Source organism: Lepisosteus platostomus, unplaced genomic scaffold (assembly GCF_059453375.1).
Source record: "Lepisosteus platostomus isolate fLepPlt1 unplaced genomic scaffold, fLepPlt1.hap1 Scaffold_91_H1, whole genome shotgun sequence".
NCBI classification, from domain to species: domain Eukaryota; kingdom Metazoa; phylum Chordata; class Actinopteri; order Semionotiformes; family Lepisosteidae; genus Lepisosteus; species Lepisosteus platostomus.
The window spans coordinates 89,332-112,956 of record NW_028291703.1 but is presented as its reverse complement, the minus strand read 5'-3'; the positions used below and the strand labels follow the sequence as shown (position 1 = coordinate 112,956).

The window sequence follows — 23,625 nt, the reverse complement described above, 5'->3', positions numbered from 1 at the left end:
GCCGCAGCCCACCCTAACGCAGCGAGGGCTGGGGGTGAGGCCCCTACGGTACAAGAAAGTTCGTACCGGTAAGCACTGGTGGATGACACTCCAGGCTAAATCTCTGTGAATGTTGCACAGAAACTTAGAGGATGTGTGTTTCCACACCTTCCTTGTTTGGGCTGATGTTAAAATGCCCACATGGGTCTGCCTATTGTTCTGGGGTGCAACGAAATCTTCCAGTTTTTGGACGCTGACATCTCGGAGGGGAATATGGCCAATTGGGTGAGATCTTAGAAAACTTTTAACTGTCCCATAAATTGCAGGGCATGTGTCAGAGAGTGGGACGTCCAGCTTGGGTCTGACACCCCACACTCTGAACACCTCCCTACCTACCCAGAGCCTGGAAAAATAAGTCCAGGTACGCGCTGCAGGTGCTGTTGCAAAGCCTCTCAGCACAGAGGCCAGGAAAATGCACAGCAGCTTCGTAGCAATATCTGGGACAGACTTCCCCCCTGAGGGTAGCGGCCTGTACATTATTTCCCTTCTGAGTCTTTCCTGCTTCCCACCCCATAGAAATTGAAACATCAATCTCCTCATCACCGCCGCAACACGGTGTGGGATTGGGAAAGTAAGCCAGAAAATTCAAGACAGGCAAGAGCTCGGCTTTGATGACCAGCACCTTCCCTGTCATGGTGAGGTCTCGGTCCTTCCATTGCATCAGTTTTTTGTTTAAGATTGGCAATTTGTTCTGCCAATTTACTGTTCCCATCTCTTCTCCAAAATACACCCCCAGGACCTTAATTCTCTTCTCTTGCAGCCTGAGATCATGTCCTTCTTTTGGCTCCCTCCAGTTCTGATAAAAAATCTCACTCTTAGATTTGTTAATTTTTGCGGAGGAAGCCAAAGAGAAACGATCACACCACTGCAGAGCTCTGCTAATTGAGGCATTGTCAGAGAGGAGCAGGGTGACGTCATCCATGTATAGAGATGTCTTTACCTCTCCTCCCCCACTTCCAGGCACTGGTATCCCATTAATGGCCTGATCCTGGCGCAAGGCACAGGCTAAGGGCTCCATAGCCAAAACGCATAACAAGGGGGATAATGGGCAGCCCTGCCTCACCCCTGAACAGACTTCAAAGGGGCGTGATCTATTGCCATTAACCATGACTCTGCTGTTGCTACCTGTGTACAGCAGGTTAATCCACTTTCTCATGATGGGGCCAAACTTCATGTGCTCAAGTCCCGATGTTAAGTACTGCCGGTTTAGGCGGTCAAAGGCCTTTTCTAGGTCTACACCTAAAATGCAAAGAGGGAGGGAGCGATCCTCAGAGTACAGACAGACATCCCTCAACAAGGCCAGGTTGTCGCTCATCAGGCGTCCTGCTATCCCACAAGTCTGTTCTTTCCCTACCAGTGAGGCCACTACATTTTGTAGGTGCAGGAAAAGGGCTTTGGACAGGATCTTAGTGTCCACGCCTAACAGGCTGAGGGGTCTCCAGTTCTTTATGTCATTTTTTGCTCCTTTCTTAAACAAGAGAGAGATAGTGCCTTCTCTTAAGGAGTCAGGCAGCAATTCTGTCTTATATCTTTCCTCGAATAGGACCAGTAGCGGATCCTGAAGCAGATCCCAAAAGGTGCAATAAAATTCTTTAGGGAGCCCGTCAGCACCTGGAGTTTTCCCCTTCTGTAAGCTCTCCATAGCCTGTCTCAGCTCTTCTACTGTCAAATCCCTCTCAAGTACTTCCCTATCTTCTTCACTCAAAACGTTTTCTAGCTTTGAGGTAAAAAAATGAATTTCTTCATCCTTTACCTCTGTAGAGCTGTACAGTCTTGAGTAGAAGGCCTTGGTGCAGGAGAGGATAGCACTCGGCTCTGTTCTCTCTCGTCCCTCCTCATCAACTACACTTTCCATGACAGACTTGGAGCCTACCACTTTCCTGAAAAAGAAGCGAGTACACTTCTCATTTTCTTCCAAGAACTGCACTCTGCCTCTTAACAGCACTCCTCGACTACTTTCTTCGGCTATGCTCCGGATGTCCTTTTTTAAAAGGGTGATATCCTCGAGCACATCGAAGCCACTGTGCAGCATCGTGTAGAGACGCTGCAGCTGCCTCTGTTTCCTGGCTAGCACTCCTCTCCGTCTGGCAGCAGCCTTCCTTCCCTCAGCCATGAAAAAGGCCTTTGTCCTCATCTTCACCTCCTCCCACCACTCTCCTACTGACCCGTACAGACACTGCAAGGACAGCCACTGTGATAGTTTCTCCTTGTAGCGGGATACTACCCCCTCGTTCTCTAGCAGCTTTGTGTTGAGTTTCCAGAGGCCTGGGCCAAAGACAGTCCCGCCCTGGAGTTCCACTCTACACCCTAAAGCCTGAAGATCTGAGAAGAAGACAGGCTGAAGAGTGACCCCAACAACTTTCACTCTCTCTGAGACAAAGCAATAGTCAATTCTGGAGCTGCTATTCCTCCCTGACCATGCATATCCTGCTGTTGTGGGATATATACATTTATATGTGTCTGAGAGTTTAAAGTCTTGAACTAAGTTTTGCAGGGCCAGTGAGCTGGAATCCAATTTTATCGGAGAGCTAGACTGCCTGTCTGTGTGCTCTAAGATACAATTAAAATCCCCTCCCACTATCACGTCTGTGCTACTTAACAATAGGGGAGAGAGTGCCTTGAGTAGCTCCACCCTTCCTCCCACGTCAGTAGGACAATACACATTGATTAGCCGCAGGTTAACGGTCCCCCATTCCACATCCACACACAGCAACCTGCCATCTATGACCCTCTGAATACTTTTCAATTTGAAAGCCCATCCTTTGAAAAGAATGGCCACGCCAGAGGCTCTGTTGTTATTGTCCCCTGACCAAACAGAAGGCCCTTTATCCCACCTATCTTCAAAGCTTTTATACCTCTCTTGATAGGCTAAAGCACACTCCTGCAACATCAACACATCTCCCTCTCTCTGCTGGAGGTAATCAAAGACACACTGACATTTAACTCCGTCATTGATACCTCTGGTGTTAAGAGAAATTATGTTTAGAGCCATATTACATAAGAAAGTGGAACCAGTCTTTACAAAACACATTTCTCTTCAGTCTCACCTGTTACCTTCTTCTTTTTCTTTTTCTTCTTACCAATTTCCTGCCAGCCATCCTCTGAATGAGCCTTCATCAGGGTGGCAGCAGTAAAAGCATTCACAGAGTCCATTTCAAGGAAGGGGGTAGAGGGAGGGGTGGAGGGGTTCCAGCTGTCCCCATCGCCATTCTCTCCTTCCTCCTCGCTCGGGGAGAAAACAGAGTCATTTTTCCTTTTCCTCAAGTCCAGCTCCTGGGAGCACTGAGGGGAAAGGGGTGCAGCCGATGCACCAGTCTCCTCTTCCCCCTCACCCACCAGCTGTTGCAGATCCTCCGTGATGGACTGGATGGAGGAGAGGAGGGCATCTGTAGCACTTGCAGAGTCTGAGAAAAGCAGCTCCGCTGAATCCTGGGTATCGTCGCTGGACCCGCTCCACCGGGGGGCCCCACACTGGCCCTCGTTCTGAGGAGCAGGAGTGGGGGAGGGGTCCTCGCTGTTCTCAGGGGTTTTCAAACCCTCGTGCTTGTCTGGTGCAGTCTGCGGTTGTGGGAGCGTAGTGGATTTCTCTTCCACCGGCCCCGGAGCCACAGCAGGACTGATCCTGGCTGGAGGCTGAGACTCTTTGTCCAACAAGGGTTCTTTGTTTGACTTGTTGTTTGCTTTGGCTTTTCGGGCCGGTTTGGCTGAAACAAGCACTGCCTCATCCTTTCTCATTTTGAGTTTATTGGCGTAGGCGTGAGGGCAGTTCTTAAAAACGTGTCCTTCCGAGCCACATAAATTGCACTTTGGCAGCATTGAACAGTCAGAGGCTAAATGTCCCTGTTTGCCACAGGTCTTGCAGCATTTCACAGTGCAGGAAGATGCCAGGTGTCCCACAGCACCACAGCGCCGACACACCTTTGGTTGTCCCACATAAAAAACATAGCCATTGCAGGCGCCCAGCCGGATTGTAGAGGGCAGGTGCCTTAAGCCTCCATTTACATTGTCCGGTAGTAAGCGAACCTCGAATTTCCTTGCTCCTGTTTTTATACCGTCAACATCTCTAACCTCAGTTCCATGGTGGACGGTGCAGTACTGGTTAAGCCAGGTGTGAATGTCCTCCGTCTTTGCCAGTTCCGAGAACATAACAACATGCACCGTTTTCCTCTCTCTCTGTGTCAGAGGCTGCAAGTTGATCTTCTCAAGTGCAGGAACTTTCCCTCTTTTTGCCTCAAACACATCCACGCATTGTTCAAACAGAGGATAGGTACCAAATACAACCTCAAATGCTTTCTGACCTGGGAGAGCAAAGATGAAATCCAAGTGCCGAGGTTCAAAGCCAAGTTCCTTCTGTAACACTTTTCTGCTGAACTGCATACGATCCATGAAGAGGTCATCCAAAAGCTCAAAACGTACAGCATTCTTGTGGGATCCAAAGGTTGCCATCTCAAACTGCAAAACAAACACTGCTTCCACAAAACAAGAAAACAATCCAACTACTCCAACTACAGGCTGATCAAGGTATCTCCCCTGCCAGGTAAGCCGAGAGCCGCAGGCGATGAGCCCGGAGCTGAACGGGCCCCACTGGCTCGTTTGTAAGGCCAGGTGGATTGCCAACCACGACCGGCAGGGCAGAGGCCTTGAAGGCAGCCTGGGCTCCTGCAGCTGTCCAGCCACGCACTCTGGTTTCTCTTCATCTCGTACAAATCTTTTGCCTTTTACTAAAGATTTCCATGAAGAGGAGCATGAATGAGTTCCATACAATTTTTGTGCTTTCCTGCCTTCGGGTGGGGCGCAGCTGGGCTGGTCAAAGAGAGAAAACAAAACCGCTCACAATCACTCTTATTACTGCGACTGTGGCCGTCTGCTCTGCGAGTCCTCGGTCTCCGCCTGTCTGATTGGTGCTCTTTTCTTTGGGGGGCGGGAAGTGTCCGGCCGCAAATATGAAGCGTTACAGCAACGACATGCCATGAGACGATTGATAACGATTTCCATAGGATCCACGCGGTTGCCTGGCAACCGTCAGCTTTGCGCAGTGGCAGTATCGTAGCCTGTGAGGTTTAGCCGATGCGCGATTATTGCTAGTTGAAAACTTTTCCCAATACCCCGCTTCCGCCGGTTTGCAATACAATCGGCGAAAGCAATTCTTGACAGTCTCGTCAGAGACTGAGCAAGGTGTTTAAAGACAGATTTTGTCATGGTAACATCATGGTAGAAAGAAACAAGCTTGTTACGTCTCAACAGAAACACTCTTTAGCTCTTTCAGCGTTATGCAGAGAACAGCGTCTGTCGAGATCACTTTTGAGTCAGCGCGAAACGCCGTGTGCTGTCAGTTTGATTTCATATTGCTCGTAGCGGCGCCCGGCTTTTGTCTGTCAAACGTTAGGTTGCCCTTCTTCATGCTGCATCGTCGGCATCAGTGGAGCTTTTTAAACGTCTGTACTTACTGCGCCTCATAAGAAATCGTTTGTCCCCGTTCAAAACAGATTGTGCGATGTCCTGCAGCGTTCGCAAAGCAAACCTTTGACAGTTTGAAAGAGGAATTTATTCTGCTTCCTGTGCGTGCAGTAGTTACAAAGTTGAACGTCTTTACACGATCTGCCGCAGATCTTACAAACGAGCCAGTGGGGCCCGTTCAGCTCGGGGCTCATCGCCTGCGGCTCTCAGCTTGCGAGCGTGCCCAATCCGTGCGATAAGTCGGAAAACACCCGGCCACACTGTGCCGGAAACGACGCACTCTGGGAAGCCGCTATGAAAAGCGAGGTCCCAAGATCCCCTGCGGCCGGACACTTCCCGCCCCCCAAAGAAAAGAGCGCCAATCAGACGGCCGGAGACCGAGGACTCGCGGAGCAGACGGCCACAATCACCATTACAAGAGCGATTGCGAACGTGCTTGTTTTCTCTCTTTGACCAGCCCAGCTGCCCGCCACCCGAAAGCAGAGAAGCACAAAAACTGCAGGGAACTCATTCGTGCTCCTCTCCATGGAAATTTTTAGTAAAAGGCGAAAGATTTGTACGAGATGAAGAAAAACCAGAGTGCATGGCTGCACAGCTGCAGGAGCCCAGGCCGCCTTCAAGGCCTCTGCCCTGCCGGTCGTGGTTGGCAATACACCTGGCCTTACAAACGAGCCAGTGGGGCCCGTTCAGCTCCGGGCTCATCGCCTGCGGCTCACGGCTTGCGAGCGTGCCCAATCCGTGCGATAACTCGGAAAACACCCGGCCACACTGTGCCGGAAACGACGCACTCTGGGAAGCCGCTATGCAAAGCGAGGTCCCAAGATCCCCTGCGGCCGGACACTTCCCACCCCCCAAAGAAAAGAGCGCCAATCAGATGGCCGGAGACCGAGGACTCGCGGAGCAGACGGCCACAATCGCCATAACAAGACCGATTGCGAGCGTTTTTGTTTTCTCTCTTTGACCAGCCCAGCTGCGCCCCACCCGAAAGCAGAGAAGCACAAATATTGCATGGAACTCATTCATGCTTCTCTCCGCGGGAATCTTTAGTAAAAGGCGAAAGATTTGTACGAAATGAAGAGAAACCAGAGTGCGTGGCTGTACAGCTGCAGGAGCCCAGACCGCCTTCAAAGCCTCTGCGCTGCCGGTCGTGGTTGGCAATGCACCTGGCCTTACAAACTAGCCAGTGGGGCCCGTTCAGCCCCGGGCTCATCGCCTGCGGCTCTCGGCTTGTGGGCGTGCCCAATCCGTGCGATAACTCGGAAAACACCCGGCCACACTGTGTCGGAAACAACGCACTGTAAGGCACCTTGAAGCGTGCACCCCCAACATTCTTCTTTGCACATCTGTGAAAGGTAAACTCTTGAGCAAACTCTGAACCAGCTCTAAGGAAACTAATCCGATTAGACGTTACTTTGACTCATCCTTTAAGGGACCCTTGATAATTGGAGAAATCAATGATTTCGAATGAATTCTGTATGCGTCAAAAGACAGCTATACACAGAAAACATGCAGGACACTGCTCATGTTTCCCGAGCCGAAACACAGTGCGTTTTTCCAAGCCATCTGACAAAGCCCGCCCACTGAAAACTGCAGCAGATCGTGTAAAGACGTTCAACTTTGTAACTACTGCACGCACAGGAAGCAGAATAAATTCCTCTTTTCAAACTGTCAAAGGTTTGCTTTGCGAACGCTGCAGGACATCGCAAAATCTCTTTTGAACGGGGACAAACGATTTCTTATGGGGCGCAGTAAGTACAGACGTTTAAAAAGCTCCACTCATGTCGACGATGCAGCATGAAGAAGCGCAACCTAACGTTTGACAGACAAAAGCCGGGCGCCGCTACGAGCAATATGAAATCAAACTGACAGCACACGGCGTTTCGCGCTGACTCAAAAGTGATCTCGACAGACGCTGTTCTCTGCATAACACTGAAAGAGCTAAAGAGCGTTTCTGTTGAGACGTAACCCAGTGGGCAAAAGACGTATAATATACGTCTATTAAACGCATACCTTAGACGTCTAAATGTGGTCTGCAATTCGTCTAGAATGAAATTCTAATATACGTCTATTGTTATACGTCAATTATACGTCTATGATTAGATGTTCATTATACGTAAATGGTTGGAGTTCTATTATACGGATAAATTTAGAGGACTATTATACATATATGGTAGGAGTTCCGGATAACTTTAGAGGACTATTCTATGTATATGGTTGGAGGTCTATTATACGGATAACTTTAGAGGTCTATTATACGTATATGGGTAGAGGTCTATTATACGGATAACTTTAGAGGTCTATTATATGTATATGGTTAGAGGTCTATTATACGGATAACTTTAGAGGTCTATTATACGTATATGGGTAGAGGTCTATTATACATCAAAGTTAGGTTTTACAGGTGTAGAAACTAGTAAATCAACCCAATGATTTGGTTTAGAAATTTATTCTGAAAATACACATTCACACCTGAAAAATATGTATTTCAAATTATACATTGTATACAATCAATCAACAATCAACATATGGGCAATAATCATAAAAAACACAACTAGTCTTAAACTTCAGCTACAAATTCTGGTAATATGGCAATATACAGTATAGTAACGGCAAACACAAACTAATTACATTAACACACTAACTCAAAACCACATTTTGATTCAAATATACATTTTAAAATGTACAACTTCTATATTTCCAAGAAAAAAAATATTACAATGGAAGTTAAGACGATTTTTGTCCACTATTTGCAAACCCTGTGTAATTGTCCTAACAGTTAGAACCAAAAACCTAGTATTTTCAGTGTCCAGATCTCCTGGCCCCCTGCCTTGCATATGCATTCTTCAAGTAACACATTGCGTGCTCCTTTATTTCTTTTTCTGCTGATTTAGGGCGGGACTTCAGCACCGCAGCTAGGAGAAAATTATATAATATTACTTCCCAAATTAATGATGATTAATATCTTCTTTAGTATAATCTAAAAAATGAACGGTTTACTAAGCTCAAAGCTGAAATAAATGTATAAAATTTGGCTTGCATCATAGAAGTTGAGCAATAAAGTCTGTCCTAATTAAAGAGTACCCAAAGTTTGAAAGTACAACATAGAATAAGAATAGAGAAACGGCAAAACGATTTAGTGTCATCTTCCCCATTCACACCATTCCCCATTTCGAATGAATTCTGTATGCGCTAAAAGACAGCTATACACAGAAAACATGCAGGACACTGCTCACGATGTTTGCCGAGCCGAAACACAGTGCGTTTTTCCAAGCCATTTGACAACGCCCGCCCACTGAAAACTGCAGCAGATCGTGTAAAGACGTTCAACTTTGTAACTACTGCACGCACAGGAAGCAGAATAAATTCCTCTTTTCAAACTGTCAAAGGTTTGCTTTGCGAACGCTGCAGGACATCGCACAATCTCTTTTGAATGGGGACAAACGATTTCTTATGGGGCGCAGTAAGTACAGACGTTTAAAAAGCTCCACTATTTTTATGTGCCATTTTTTGCTTATTCACTTACTATTTTAATCAAAATAATATTAAGAAAGATCTGTATGTATTCAGATAGTATTATTATTGTTCATACTTACTCGTCAAAAGAGGATTGCTGAGATATTTGCGGATATACTTCTACGTTTGAAAAACGTGTCCAAAATGGTGACCAACGAATACTAGCAATGCATTGTGGTATATAACCGGAAAATATGCTGGGTTCGATATTTTCTCAACGTATGCGTTTATTAATGTTGTCGATATTATGGTTGAAATTTAACATTGATAATACATCGCGGCTATGTGCCCCCTGCTATGAGCTGATGTGCAATTTTAACGCATGCAGTTAGTAAGGATCGGTCACTGTTGTATGGTATTATATACAGTATAATGACATTATGGAATAGGATGGGGACAGGCCTGGCATCACGGGGGGAGGGAGGAATGTCGCCCCTTCAGTTTTGGGCAAAAAGATGTACCTAACTTACCTAGGAGTATACGGCACTCTGCACAGTGTACGAAGTAATTTTCGCAGTAATTAATTTATTATATTTACTATATTTATTATACACGTGTAAATTAATTACTGCGAAAATAATTTACTTCGTACACTGTGCAGAGTGCCGTATACTCCTAGTTGCGGCACACACGATACATACAGTAAAAAGCCTCAGGCACTGTGTTAGATGTGTTTTCGACGTTATATATGCGTTTATTAATGTCGTCGATTTTACGGTTGCAATTCGACTTTGATTATACGTCGAGGCGACGTATATATACGTATAGCCGTATTTTCGCCGTGAATATACGTATATTCGACGAATCAGTGCCCACTGGGTAAACTCTTCAGCAAACTCTGAACCAGCTCTAAGGAAACTAATCCGATTAGACGTTACTTTGACTCATCTTTTTACGCTAGGGTTAGGGTTAGCATTCCCACGCTACTTAGACACTTTGTTTACGCTCAGTGCTTGATTTTGGGAACTTCAGGACGAGTGGGAATTTTCTCCTATCTGTCAATTCTGTTTTGTTTTGGAGACTCTTGGCTGCCTATGTTGTACAGTGCAGCGTGAAGGAAACATTTTCCAAAACTGTGTCAGCTCAAAAGTTGTAAGAAAACCTCTCCAGCTGCTTTAACTCTCTTCATTTTTGTCATTTAATGTGACACTCGATGTATAACTGGAGCCTCACATATGCAAATGGTGAGGCTCCAGTTCGACACCCAGTTCAATACCACTTTACAGTAAATGACAAAAGCATGGCAGACTGTGCCGGACCGGCAGATTACTTCCGCTTATTTTTACCATATTAAACAATGGAAATCCAACCACTTGCATTTGTGACACTTGATTTTGGCTGCACCTAAGACACTCTTAAATCTTCAAACACATTTCTCTTCTCCCGCAACACTCTTGTCTGTCGGCGCTATGTGGCAGCGTTGCATGACAACCCATCTCACCACGGAAAGGAACCTAACAGCTTTGGTAAGAGAGGAGAAAAGGACCTGGCCCGTACGCGGCTCAAACCCGCAACCTTGGCGTTACTAGCACCACCATCTAACCAACTGAGCTAACCGACCTCACAACAGTGGTCCTCTCTGTGCTGCAAAAAATCAAGCTCAGGGAATTTCTTTTGTCCTTTGAATAGAAAGCCGTGTAATTCAGTGTACGGGCTTTCTCGTGCAGTTTCATAGTTCTTGTAACCCAAATCCTACACTGGCCTGAAGTGCCCCCCCATTTCACAGCATTTTTCAGCTGATTTAAAATGTACCTAAAGGAGAAGCATTATTGAAGACCATCAATTACCAAGAGCTTTTGTCAAAGGTTTTGGTGGTCATTTTTAATGACCACAGAGCACTATGACCTCGGTTTTACATCTCATCCAAAAGACAGCGCCCTTTTTCCAACACAGCTTCTCCGTCACTATATTGGGACATTGGGACCCGTACAGACCTCAGAGTGAGCGCCCATTAACACCACTTCCAGCTGGAAGCTTTGTTTTTCCCTGTAGCTCACCCTCATCCTGGTACTGACCTGGCTCACACCTGCTTAGCTTCAGTGGGTTTTCAGTTGCGAGTTGCAAAAGTTGGGATACAAGTGTAGCGGCAATGCTTGTTAATAAGACAGAATTAAGCGTTGGTATGCTGTCCTAAATGAAGCCCCATCTCACCCCCCATCTCTGTGGTGCAGCCACAGAGAAAGTATTCATGCAGACTGATTTAAGTTGTTTTCTTTTGATAGGGAACAGCTCCCAGACAGGGATGCACTTAGCTAAGCCTGGCTATCATGATCAATGGTCATCCATTGGCGCCTATCTGTCTAGGGAGTGCTGAATGGACATCTGGACTGCATTCTTAAGTGTCAAGAGTAAGTGACTTATATCTCACCTTGACCAACCAATCAGGGACTGGCAGGGCGTGGTAATACCACGTGGGTCTCCAATGCCCGCCAAACTCTCAACCAATCAGCACACATCTGTGTCTTGGTCAAAAAGGGAGCGCAAGCTCAGATCGGGGCTCTCCTTGGCCATTTTCGCGCATCCTCAGAGACAATCACGTGACAACTGCTGTTGTCTGCATAGGGACTTGGACTTTGTTCTAAGCGCGAGGCCAAGCATCCCGTACGTACTCAGAATTCTACTAACGTGAATGCTCCGTTTGATCAACGGCAGCCTACAGTTGGACCCTCGTCGACAACCTGAATAGCTTATTCAGAAGCAGCGCTGGACCGGGAACGAACCAGTTTCTTCCCAGGCAAAAGAGTGACTTGTGAGGACTCGCGGTCACACTCTGTGCATAGAGACTTTCTACTAGCCAGCCGGACTGCTGGTAGATCCCCTCGGAGCAACGACTGCCCTGCGCGCCGCAGTCAGATTCCTCCGCCCGTCCTACTCCGAGCTGCACCTTGACTGGTTGGCTGGTAGCCAGAGGACGCCGACACAACGCCCATTGGACAACCGCTGGAACAGAGGCTGCAACAGAGCTTGTCAGCTGGTTTGGTGTTCGTGCCGGGAAATTCCAAATCCATACACAGTGGATAAGTTAACCCCATGTTCTACATTGCGTCTCGAGAATTCAATTGTACCTCAACACAAGTTGTTATCAATTTAATTCATGAGTAATGTATTTACTTCCGAGTTTAGAGTAACAATGGGTAATAACACTGATTAGCGATTTGGTAACCGAACGATATATATTGACATATATTCTCTGTTGTGTATCTCTTTGTGTTTGCATCTCTTCGAGATTATATATCTTGTATATTGATAACCCTCACAGTAAGGTCTGCCGCTCGTATCCAGGCAGACTAGTATATGTTTGGTGCACAATTTATATTAATAAATGTATCTCGTGTATTGAACCCGTGTGTGTGCGTTGTTAGTTGTTCTGGCGATTGATTTTCTAAAAGCCCCAACGAACAACCTCGTGATTACTGCTACAATTAATAAGTGTCTCAGTAAACCCATCAAACCACTACATTTAATGGCGTCCCTGGGTGGGTGAGTTTAGAATGAAATGAGACTCAATCGCACAGAATAACTGATGTTGCTGTGAGTTCAAGTTCAGCACAGCACCGTGGCTTTTATACGCGAATACCGGGTGTGCTGATAACTGCGTAAAGAAATCCCCCTGTTTTCTAGCGTTTAGTGTAACGTGTGCTGATTGGAAATCCATCTGCTCGGGTGTTTAGATTCCATACTGTATTTTGGTAAAAGGAAAAAAAGTAATACTCTTAAAGTTTCTCTGACGTAATGACAATGGCTGCTAAAATGTCTGAAGTGGAGTCGCTTATAAGTACTATTTCTAGCGACGACAATCCTGGTTACTGGAGCGGTATCGAAAAGTTGAACTGAGAAGCTGCAAGTAGATTTAGTAGCTAAGGTAGCGAACCAGCTTAACACAGGAGGGTCTGTGAACGCAGTTCAGGTCCTATCTAGTTTCGCCTTAAATCTAGCTAAACAGCTGGAACTGTCTTTGTCCGAGCTGACAAAGTTTCAAACGCTTCAGGGAAAGCTAGAAAGATATAAGGCGGAGCGAGTTGAGTTGTTGGATATAATCAGAGAAAAGAGAGTGAAAAGTGAGGAAAGTGAAGACAGACTCAGGGAAGTTTTAGGTAAATTAGATGACCTGTCTGCTAGAGAAACTGCGGCTGAGGTAGCTAGGAGAGACCTAGAAGCGAGCTTGAAAGAAAAAGAAAAAGAAATTGAGAGTTTAAATGAGCTCAGCCAGGAAAGGCAAAAGGAGTTAGATGCTGCCGTACTGGAAGCAAAACAGGCTAGATCCCACTTACATGCCAGCCCACCTAGCAACCCGGAGCGCTCACCCAGGAGGTTTCTCCCGGCCAGGGTCTGTGGTCGGATCGGCATGGGGGAGATCGCCGAGTCCTGCGCGAGACGCAAGGGCGATTCAATTCAGGCATAGACCCCCTGCTCCTGATCACGGCCGTCTCCCTGCCCACGGAGAAACTGTAAAAATTAACCTCCACTCCCTGAGGCAGTTAGCCAAAGATGTAGAAAGGTTTGACCCGACAGTGTCAGGGAATAATGTGGAGACCTACATTGATGAGCTGAGATATACTTTGCAGTTTATGCCCGAAGCGTCCGAACAGGAAAAGGCTATGTTAGTAAGGAAAACTACCAGCCGAGCGGTCCACGAGTGGATGTCTAGACAAGGACCTGAGGTCTGTAATAGCTTTGAGGAGCTGTGTCAGGCAATGATCGGAGAATTTTCGGCTTTTATAGATCCCATATCTGCCGTGGCCACAGCGCACCATATTAAGCACGAAAAAGCTGAAGCCCCTCGCGACTATTACCCCTATTATATAATATTTTACTATTATATAACTTGTAAAATATTACCCCCGGTCCATTCTCTTCCAAAAGTGAGAAACACCTGTTTTCTACATTTTGTCTGTTTTAAAACCATATCTCTTTAAACCAAACCAAGAGTTTGTCTTTTGCACTGATATTCTGATTCATTTCAATTTCAAAGAAAAAAAAAACATTATCTTCCAAAGCATCATAAAATTGTCCATTCTTCCAGACTCTACTTCTCTCTTGTAGTAGTACAGCAGACCTTTCCAGGTGAGCAGATCACAGAGTCCGAAATATGCTTCCTCCATCAAGCAAAGTACCTGAACATGACTCGGTCTTCATAAAAGCGCCCCTGTAATAAAGAAATTAAATCCAAAATCAAGAGGGCAGTTGCCTACTGAAGTTCAAGAAGTCATCAATTTTAACCTAGCAACACATTAAAGGCTGCATCTATACAAGTACGATTCTAGAAATGCTCACCAGATTACGTTTTAAGAAAGAACTGCGCCTCAGGTTCCGCCGAGATCTTAACTCGGATGGCAGGATTCAGAGTCCGGAGTGCGGACTGATGGCGCACGGAGGGTCCACATACTGTGGATCCCTCAGTTTTCTTCCGCGTGTTTAAACCGCCAGCGTGTGGCTCTCCTGTCCCCGTGACCTCATTGCTCTGCTCTCGCCTCTGTGCAGCCGAGCCCGACTCATGGTAAAGTGGAAAAAAATATGCCCTCAACGTGGGATTTACTCTGGATCGAGGATAGATGTCACCTTTTTATCGTTGAACAGGATGTATGTGATGTGGCGACTAGGTTCAATTTTGTATCCTTTTAAAAGATTAAGGACTGGGGTGAGCGGGATTTATCACCCTTTCAGCTAAGAACCCGACGTGAGCACCGTTTAAGCTGCATAGACTCGGTCGTTTAACTCTTCTCCATTAGCAGGGTTAAGGTTAAAGAAAAAAAACATTGCTGACTTCTTTTTTTTTTGCCAGCCGCGAGCGCTGATTAGCGAGGTTTGTATTTCATGTTTTGCAAGTTGCATCCATTTTAAGAAAAACAAGTCGTTCAAGACAGGAAATGAATACTTGCATTTAATTAAGTCTAGGCGTATGCGGTTGTCCATAATGACCAGTTCTGTTCGAGAACACAGCACAAAAAAAGGCACCGCTGGGATTCGGACCCAGGATTTCTTGTTTACTAGACAGGCGCTTTAACCAACTAAGCCACGGCGCCCCAGGAGTACTGTTTTTTTGCAGCCACTTGGACACACCACTCAGACACTTCTGCATTCGGTGTGTGCTCCGCCTGCTCGCTGAGCAAGTTGCCACCTTTACATACAATAGCAACATCGACACCAAGAGAAAGGATGACAAATGGCTTTTATCTGGAACTTTTCATGTCCAAGGAGCTCAATGTGCTTTCTGTGTACAACAGGGCCACTGAACTCCACACTGGCCACTGAACCACAGCAGTGGCTTGCTGGCTTGACATCTCCCAAGGAAAATGTTGAAATCGCATGTGGAACAGGAAAAGGACCCTCGAGTACGAGGGAAAAAAAAGAAAAAGATCATCTGGAGCGTGCCAACCCGTGTCTGGACAGCCCAGTTTCATTGACGAGGTGGCCGAGTGGTTAAGGCGATGGACTGCTAATCCATTGTGCTCTGCACGCATGGGTTCGAATCCCATCCTCGGCGCTCTCTATGTCTGACACGTGTGCCTGTTAGATGTTGGCCCTCCTTCTGTTTGCTCCAGTACTAGAGCTGTACATTTTCTAGCGGTGGCTGAACATGGTATAGTAGGCTAACGTCGGTATCGAGCAGTGGCAGTAACAGTATTTACGTGCCGCTGCTGCCAAGTGGCTCTGGGTTGAGACCGCATTTTCACTTACTTGCAGCACAAACGGAGAAAGCGATTTTTGACAGTCTCTCGAGAGACTGCGCTAGGTGTTTAGGGATAGACTTTGTCAGTTCCCCCTGGGATGATGGCCTCTCAAATAGTTTGTGATTCCTCTAGACGTTTATACAGTAGAAGCCTGCTTCGTGGCTTAAATCCAAGCTAAGGAAACGAGTTAGAGGTCTGATGCAGAACTGCACTGTATGTGTGAGGAAAGCTGCCCCCTTCTGTTCCATGTCGACCGAACAGAGGACTGTAAAGGATACGACCAAGAAACTTTAGGATGCTGGTTGGAATCCAGCTCCAAAGAAGCCCCTTTGGGTGTTATGTCATGAAAAAGTAAGAACAGAGAATCTCCCTTTGATCAAAAGCGCAACAGAACTGTTTTCCGTGGAGCAGGTTTCAGACCTGTAGACCTGTTTTATTTGTATGGCGTTCGTAAGCGCGCAAAACAAGGACAATTCCTGCGTCTAACACGAATGTAAATGCTTTTGAAAGTGCAGTGTGGTGCAGCTTGTAAAATCCTTGTCCACATTTGTGGTTTGTTGATGTTTTTTTTCTGTCTGACCTTCAATTCATGGTGTACGTACTGCATACATGTGTCTTGAGAATGAGGAATGGGCCCCTGAGACAGTCAGATTATCACATGCATATCGGTATTATCTTTCTTATGAAAATGCATTCCTTTCATTACCTTTTACTTTTTAAAATGAACTCAAATTGAGTATAATGTAATAATTTAAGTAGAATAGATTCTAATAATATAATGATCCAGTGTTTTGCACTACTTCACTGCTTCACTGCTCTATGCCATCTGGAAATAAACAAGGACGGTGAGACTTTATCATTTGAACGTGAAGCCAGCCTTAAACCCTCTGAGGCGTGTCTATCTGCCGGCATGTATCTTGTGAAAGGAATTTTTTTTTTACAGAGAGCGACTTTAAAAAGGTTTCCGCAGACACCTCGCACTCCGGAGGAGGAATGCGGCAGCGGCGAGCTCACTGTAGTTGTGGCCGAGTAGTTAAGGCGATGGACTTGAAATCCATTGAGGACTCCCCGCTCAGGTTCGAATCCTGCTGACTACGGCGTCTGCTGCACGTCGCCTTGTGCCTGTGTGGCAAAGGCGAAGTGCCGCTTCTCCTTTCCTGGTACTATAAAAATGCTACATCGCTTGGTCCTGCTTCCATGGAAAGCAGTTCTTCAGGTAATTCTACTCTCTTACCAAAGCTGTTAGGTTCCTTTCCGTGGTGAGATGGGTTGTCATGCAACGCTTCCACATAGTGCCGACAGACAAGTGTGTTGCGGGAGAAGAGAAAAGTGTTAGAAGATTTAAGAGTTTCTTAGGTGGAGCCAAAATCAAGTGTCACAAATGCAAGTGGGAAGATTTCCAATGTTTAATATGGTCAAAATAAGCGGAAGTTATCTGCTGGTCCGGCACAGTTTGCCATGCTTTTGTCATATACTGTAAAGTGGTGTCGAACTGGGTGTCGAACTGGAGCCGCACCATTTGCATATGTGAGGCTCCAGTTATACATCGAGTGTCACATTAAATGACAAAAATGAAGAGAGTTTTAGCAGCTGGAGAGGTTTTCTTACAACTCTTGAGCTGACACAGTTTTGGAAAATGTTTCCTTCACGCTGCACTGTACAACATAGGCAGCCAAGAGTCTCCAAAACAAAACAGAATGGACAGATAGGAGAAAATTCCCACTCGTCCTGAAGTTCCCAAAATCCAGCACTGAGCGTAAACAAAGTGTCTAAGTAGCGTGGTAATGCTAACCCTAACCCTAGCTGGAGTTTGAGCAATCCAGCACTGAGCGTAAAAAGATGAGTCAAAGTTACGTCTAATCGGATTAGTTTCCTTAGAGCTGGTTCAGAGTTTGCTCAAGAGTTTACCTTTCACAGATGCGCAAAGAAGAATGTTGGGGGTGCACGCTTCAAGGCGCCTTACAGCTGTAGGGAGTGATTCGAGACGATTCGTGGCGTGTGCTCGTTCCCATGTACCGTACGCCCCGGGGTGCAGTGCTAGGATGACGTACAATACCACTTGGGCACGTAACGGCGTTATGTGCAGGGTTTTCGTTTGTTCGTTTTGTTTTGCTCTGCTTTGCTTTGTTTTGCTTTCCATCGCGTTGGTAAGAGCGTAAATAAAAATGCGATTCCTGCGTCTACCACTAATGTAAGAGCTATTTCAAGTGCGACGTGGTGCGGCTTTTCAAATGCTTGTGGGCATTTCTCTGTTGTTGATTCTTTTTTTGTGTGTAACAAAGTGGCATTTTCATGTCCGGACGGGGAGACTTTATCATTCCGACATGAAGCCAGCCTTAAACCCTCTGAGGCGTGTCTGTCTGCCGGCACGTATTTTGTCAAAGGTATTATTTTTTTTTAACGGAGAGCGACTTTGAAAAGGTTTCCGCAGCCACGTCGCACTCCGTGTTAGATTAAAGGAGGAATGCGGCGATGGTGAACTCGCTGTAGTCGTGGCCGAGTGGTTAAGGCGATGGACTCGAAATCCGTTGGGGACTCCCCATGCAGGTTCAAATCTTGCCGACTATGGCGTCTGCCGCACGTCTCCTTGTGCCTGCGCGGCAAAGGTGAAGTGCCGCTTCTCCTTCCCTGGTACTATAAAAACACTAAATAGCTTGGCCCCGCTGCCATGGAAATGAGTTCTTCAGATAACCACACATCTTGCGTTCGCACCTCTGGTGTTCTACTTATGCCTTTGAAAACCTAATGAATAAAACTGAAAGAACCGACACAATATGTAGGTGCTCGTAAAGCATGCATTAAAGAACTGTTAACAGCAAGGGTTTCAGTGGGTTAACTGAGGAGAAGGCGTGATCGCTAATTGTTGACTTTTTATTTGGTGTTAGAAACACTCTTACTGTGCATGACGTGCAACAAATTTAGCCACAGAAATTGCATCACGCTTTCATGTATGCTATTGCAGACACCAACGTTGCCTAGATAGAAAACCGAAATAGCCGTGGGTTTGCTTGCTGGTCTGAAGGATCTCTCTTCGAATCTCTATCATTTGTCAATGGAAGTAAAAGGTGCTGCAATCTGATACGTTCAGAATCAAACCCGCAGCTGTTGTTCGACTTTATTTCTTGACTAATTACAACTGAGTGTCGCATGAGCAGTTACGTAAACTTGTCTGATATATTTGAACACAAATGCCGTTCTTCAATTAAAACTAACAGTACATTGTCAGGGACATTCAGTTCTATACAAACAAGAGACAGACGAGAACATTTAGTATATAATAGACAGAAAGAGGTTCGAATCCTGCCGACTACGTTGTCCACCTCCTGTCGTTGTGTTTCGGCGCAAGCAAAGAAGCGCGCCTGTTCGGTGTTCCTGGTGGTTTTAAAATGCCAAATTGCTTGTACCCGCTCCCTTGCAAATAAGTTCTTCAGCGTCCGCGAATGGCATTTTACAGCTGGAAGCAGATGTCGACGCTTTTTGCACAGAGCACCAAAAAAGCGTCTTTTTTGAAGGCCCGGGTTCTGAGCATTGGTGGTTCAGTGGTAGAATTCTCGCCTGCCACGCGGGAGGCTCGGCTTTGATTCCCCGCCAATGCAGTGGCTTTTGCAGCTAGCTGCTCCATCACTTGCATCCCCTTGCAACTCGCAACTGAAAACCCACTGAAGCTAAGCAGGTGTGAGCCAGGTCAGTACCCGGATGAGGGTGAGCTACAGGGAAAAACAAAGCTTCCAGCTGGAAGCGGTGTTAATGGTGCCGGCGGTGGGGCGCTCACCCTGAGGTCTGTGCGGGTCCCAATGCCCCAGTATAGTGACGGAGACACTGTGTTGTAAAAGGGCGCTGTCTTTTGGATGAGATGTAAAACCGAGGTCACATCGCTCTGTGGTCATTAAAAATTACCACCAAAACCTTTGACAAAAGCTCTTGGTAATTGATCGTCTTCAATAATGCTTCTCCTTTAGGTACATTTTAAATCAGCTGAAAAATTCTGTGAAATGGGGGGCACTTCAGGCCAGTGTAGGATTTGGGTTACAAGAACCATGAAACTGCATGAGAAAGCCCGTACACTGAATTACACGGCTTTCTATTCAAAGGAGGGCAAAAGAAATTCCCTGAGTTCGATTTTTTGCAGCACAGAGAGAACCACTGTCGTGAGGCCGGTTAGCTCAGTTGGTTAGAGCATGGTGCTAATAACGCCAAAGTCACGGGTTCGTGCCCCTTACTGGCCAGGTCCTTTTCTCCTCTCTTACCAAAGCTGTTAGGTTCCTTTCCGTGGTGAGAGGGGTTGTCATGCAACGCTGCCACATAGTGCCGACAGACAATTAAATGACAAAAATGAAGAGAGTTAAAGCAGCTGGAGAGGTTCTCTTACAACTTTTGAGCTGACACAGTTTTGGAAAATAATTCCTTCACGCTGCAGTGTACCATATAGGCAGCCAAGAGTCTCCAAAACAAAACAGAATTGACAGTCATATAATGTCCATTAACCCCGGTTTTAAACGCAGCATCATGTCTGCCATCATAAGAATATGAGTCCAATATTTTAGAATATAGTCAGAATGACTTCTCACCTTAGCTGTGGTGTCTTTAATCCCTATTGCTCAATGCATGGTGTACGTACTGCATACATGTGTCTTGAGAATGAGGAATGGGCCCCTGAGACAGTCATTTGCCTGTTTCACAAATGATCGTATTTTACTAGAGATTCTGTTTGGGATTCAGATGTGCATTCGGACAGCAATCCCTTTCAAGAAATGATATGTTCTGGATGAGGTCAAAGGTGCTAGAACACTGTATTTAGGATGTGTTTGCAGTGATTGTGTGTCTCCTGCTTCAACGCAGTGATATATAGATGTGCTCCTGTAATTTATTGGTACATGCCCAGGGCAGTAAGTAGTCTGAGGATTTATTTCCAGACGGCATAGAGCAGTGAAGCACTTCTACTTAAATTATTACATTATACACAATTTGAGTTCATTTTAAAAAGTAAAAGGTAATGAAAGGAATGCATTTTCATAAGAAAGATAATACCGATATGCATGTGATAATCTTCCTTATATCATGTAGTGCGTCATTTGGACACTTTGTGGGCTTGAAATACAAAGAAAATCATGTTCTATGGTACAAGATAAATACAAAACTTAATCATTTATTTTAATTAGATTTGTTTATAAAGCATAAGCAATCATTTATTACATTAATATATGTGAAAATGACATTTTAGCACCATAATATTACATACAGGTCTCTAGCTTCAACACAGTGATATATATATATATGCTCAGTGATTTATTGGTACATGCCCAGGGCAATAATCAGAATTAGTATTTATTTCCATACGGGCTACAGGTAATGTTGTGAAATACTTCAACACACTGGATCGCAGATTTAGACCCCCTGCACTCTTACTCCTTAAAAACCAAAGAAATGAAGATATGTAGCAATCACATTGTAACAGGGGTGACAGTGACTTAATGCTTATACTACTGGACTTCTGGTACCTTTAGGGTACGGTGTTCCCTGAAGGGCTCTCAAACCCCGCATTTCAGATGCCTAGCTGTATTGCTGATGTGTTGCACCTCAGAATCACTTTTAAACCTTACCTCTGGTATCTTTAATCCCTATTGCTCAACGCATGGTGAAAGTATTGCATAAATGTGTCTGAAAATGAGCAATGGGCACCTGAGAGACTCATTTGCCTGTTTCACAAATGATCATATTTGACTAGAGATTCTGTTTGGGATTCAGTTGTGCATTCTGACAGCAATCTCTTTCAAAAAATGATTTTACCTTATCGCGGCTTTGCCCTTCTTGCCTTTTTGGACAATATCTCCATCTTGTGGTCGTTGTTGGTAATGTCTAGACAATATCTCCATCTTGTGGTCGTTGTTGGTAATGTTTTCTTATGCCCTTTTTTTATTTCAATTCTCTATTAGATGATTCTAGAATCTCTACAATAGAGTTGAAAACATCAGTTTTATAGCAGACAATATGACATTATTTATAGTCCAATTAGAAATTTATTACCCTGTTTTTAACATAATAACAAATTAAAACTAAGTTTGGAACACCAGGGAACATAAAAAATGATTTTTAGGAAAACCATGAGGTTCTCTGTGTCCGATGCCTGCAAGGGGAGAAAGCTAGAATCCTTTGATTTTTCCAAATTTGAAAATAAACATCATATAACAACAGCTTTCATTCCTAGGAGTGAAAAACAACCATTTTGAAAGACATATTAGTTTCTAAAACACTACAATAAAGTTAAAAACATCCATTTTATATTACATTATTTTTTGTGAAATAATTAAATTGGCTTATTTCTCTCGCATTAAATTGGCTACAAATGCAAGAATTCAACCAGATATTCTTGTAAAATGTATAATGTTGCATTGCAGTTAGTTAATGTAGTTAGTCCATAGTCAGCAATCTAAACTTTATTGTTAAGCTTTAATGATTGATGTTGTACCAGTAACCTTTAGAAATACTATAGTACTTCACAAATGCTTTGTGTGTTTGGAAACCTTTTGAGTAAAAGCCTTATAAAAATAGGTTTAGTTTTTACAGGACATCACAAAGAAATAGGATGGTATAATTCTTATAATTGCTTAGTGATTGTATTTGGAAGATTATGCACTAAACAGACTTCAGGAATGCCAGTGGATCATTGTGCTATTTGGAATTATTCCAAAAATCAAGTGACCTCTTTGCTGTAGTATTTTTAGTATTATTTATTTAGTATTAATAAAGAATAGATTTATTAAAGTCGTGCGATGTGCAAGCGGGATATGTAAAATAATTTAAAATAAAGTTTTTTATTATTGTTATAGAGAAACATGATCAGATTTTCCCTGGTTCAGAAAAAAAACGATTAAAATCTGTAATCTTTCCACTTGTATGTCATCAGACATTAACGAGTACAACCCCCCTCTCTGCCGGAGTGCTGGCTGTGACGAATTAAACCAATTTCACAGGTGTTTTCAAAGTAGGAAGTACAGTGTTAACTAGTAGATGGCCTCCTCAATGAAATCGCTTCAACATGCTAATGCGTTGGTGTAACAGTCCGGGCGTGGCAAGCTTCCAATGTCAACTCGACTCGATTGGAAGACAATGAACGTATTTTAGCCCTAAATGAATTAATAGCAAACATGGTTTACATAAAAGACATTTTTCCAAGAAAGTTTATAATAATACAATCTATAGTTGAAATCTGAGCCTAAATATAAAGAAAAAAGCATTTTCAGAGAGCAATCACGCTGTGTTTATGTAGAAAAAGCGATTAGGTTTATGAGCAATCTAATTACCTATTCGCTTAAAACGCTATATAAAATAAAGTTTATTTAAAGATGAATGATAAGTGTCGCAGTTTTAATAATTTTCGTAGTAGGGCTTGGACAGATTCCAAGTGCATTTTTGCAATTTACGTTGCATTGTCCAATGTGATGTTGTAATACAGTTTAGAATACAGTAAGTCTAAACTGTATCAGCTTTATTTATGGGTTGCAATTTAGAAAAAGTCAAAAACCGCACTCAAAATCCAATTTAGAGCTTTCTGGCAAGAGGAGACACCCAAATTATAATGTAACATGCCACTGTTTGTGCATGAACAAAGTTATACTGCAATTTTCCTTAGATACGCGATTAAAAAAAATATTTTTTTTGAATCCCCGGCCAAACACATTCCATAAGAATCAGCGCTTTTATACAGTATATCGCCTTTAAACACGCGTTTACGATTTAAATCAAAACTCGATTCAAATCAATATAAATGTTTATTTTGTAACGCATAGGTGACTATTCATTGTTATTAAAAAGACGTAAATTCGATCATGTTGTGATATTTAGAAATATAAATTTGTTTTGATGCGAGTGAGGTTTTATTTAATCTCTGACCAAGGGAAATGTTTCATTTTTTCAAAGAAATGTTTGTTAAAAATTAAAGTCATAG

The 23,625-nt window shown here is 44.4% G+C and overlaps 7 non-coding genes across 7 annotated transcripts; 5 read left to right on the top strand and 2 right to left on the bottom strand.

Annotated features, from left to right (window-relative positions):
- Positions 1–4,716: 4,716 nt before the first annotated feature.
- Positions 4,717–4,830, top strand: LOC148630742 (U5 spliceosomal RNA). The gene has a single exon (XR_015935000.1). It is a non-coding gene; the product is annotated as a U5 spliceosomal RNA (small nuclear RNA).
- Positions 4,831–5,063: 233 nt separating this feature from the next.
- On the top strand, positions 5,064–5,205 carry LOC148630741 (U4 spliceosomal RNA). Its single transcript, XR_015935012.1, has one exon. It is a non-coding gene; the product is annotated as a U4 spliceosomal RNA (small nuclear RNA).
- A 759-nt stretch (positions 5,206–5,964) lies between these two features.
- Positions 5,965–6,079, bottom strand: LOC148630740 (U5 spliceosomal RNA). Its single transcript, XR_015935003.1, has one exon. It is a non-coding gene; the product is annotated as a U5 spliceosomal RNA (small nuclear RNA).
- A 391-nt stretch (positions 6,080–6,470) lies between these two features.
- On the bottom strand, positions 6,471–6,587 carry LOC148630739 (U5 spliceosomal RNA). Its single transcript, XR_015935002.1, has one exon. It is a non-coding gene; the product is annotated as a U5 spliceosomal RNA (small nuclear RNA).
- Positions 6,588–15,411: 8,824 nt separating this feature from the next.
- trnas-gcu (transfer RNA serine (anticodon GCU)) lies at positions 15,412–15,493 on the top strand. The gene has a single exon. It is a non-coding gene; the product is annotated as a tRNA-Ser (tRNA).
- A 1,202-nt stretch (positions 15,494–16,695) lies between these two features.
- On the top strand, positions 16,696–16,777 carry trnas-uga (transfer RNA serine (anticodon UGA)). The gene has a single exon. It is a non-coding gene; the product is annotated as a tRNA-Ser (tRNA).
- A 1,389-nt stretch (positions 16,778–18,166) lies between these two features.
- On the top strand, positions 18,167–18,248 carry trnas-cga (transfer RNA serine (anticodon CGA)). Its single transcript has one exon. It is a non-coding gene; the product is annotated as a tRNA-Ser (tRNA).
- The last annotated feature ends 5,377 nt before the right edge of the window (positions 18,249–23,625 follow it).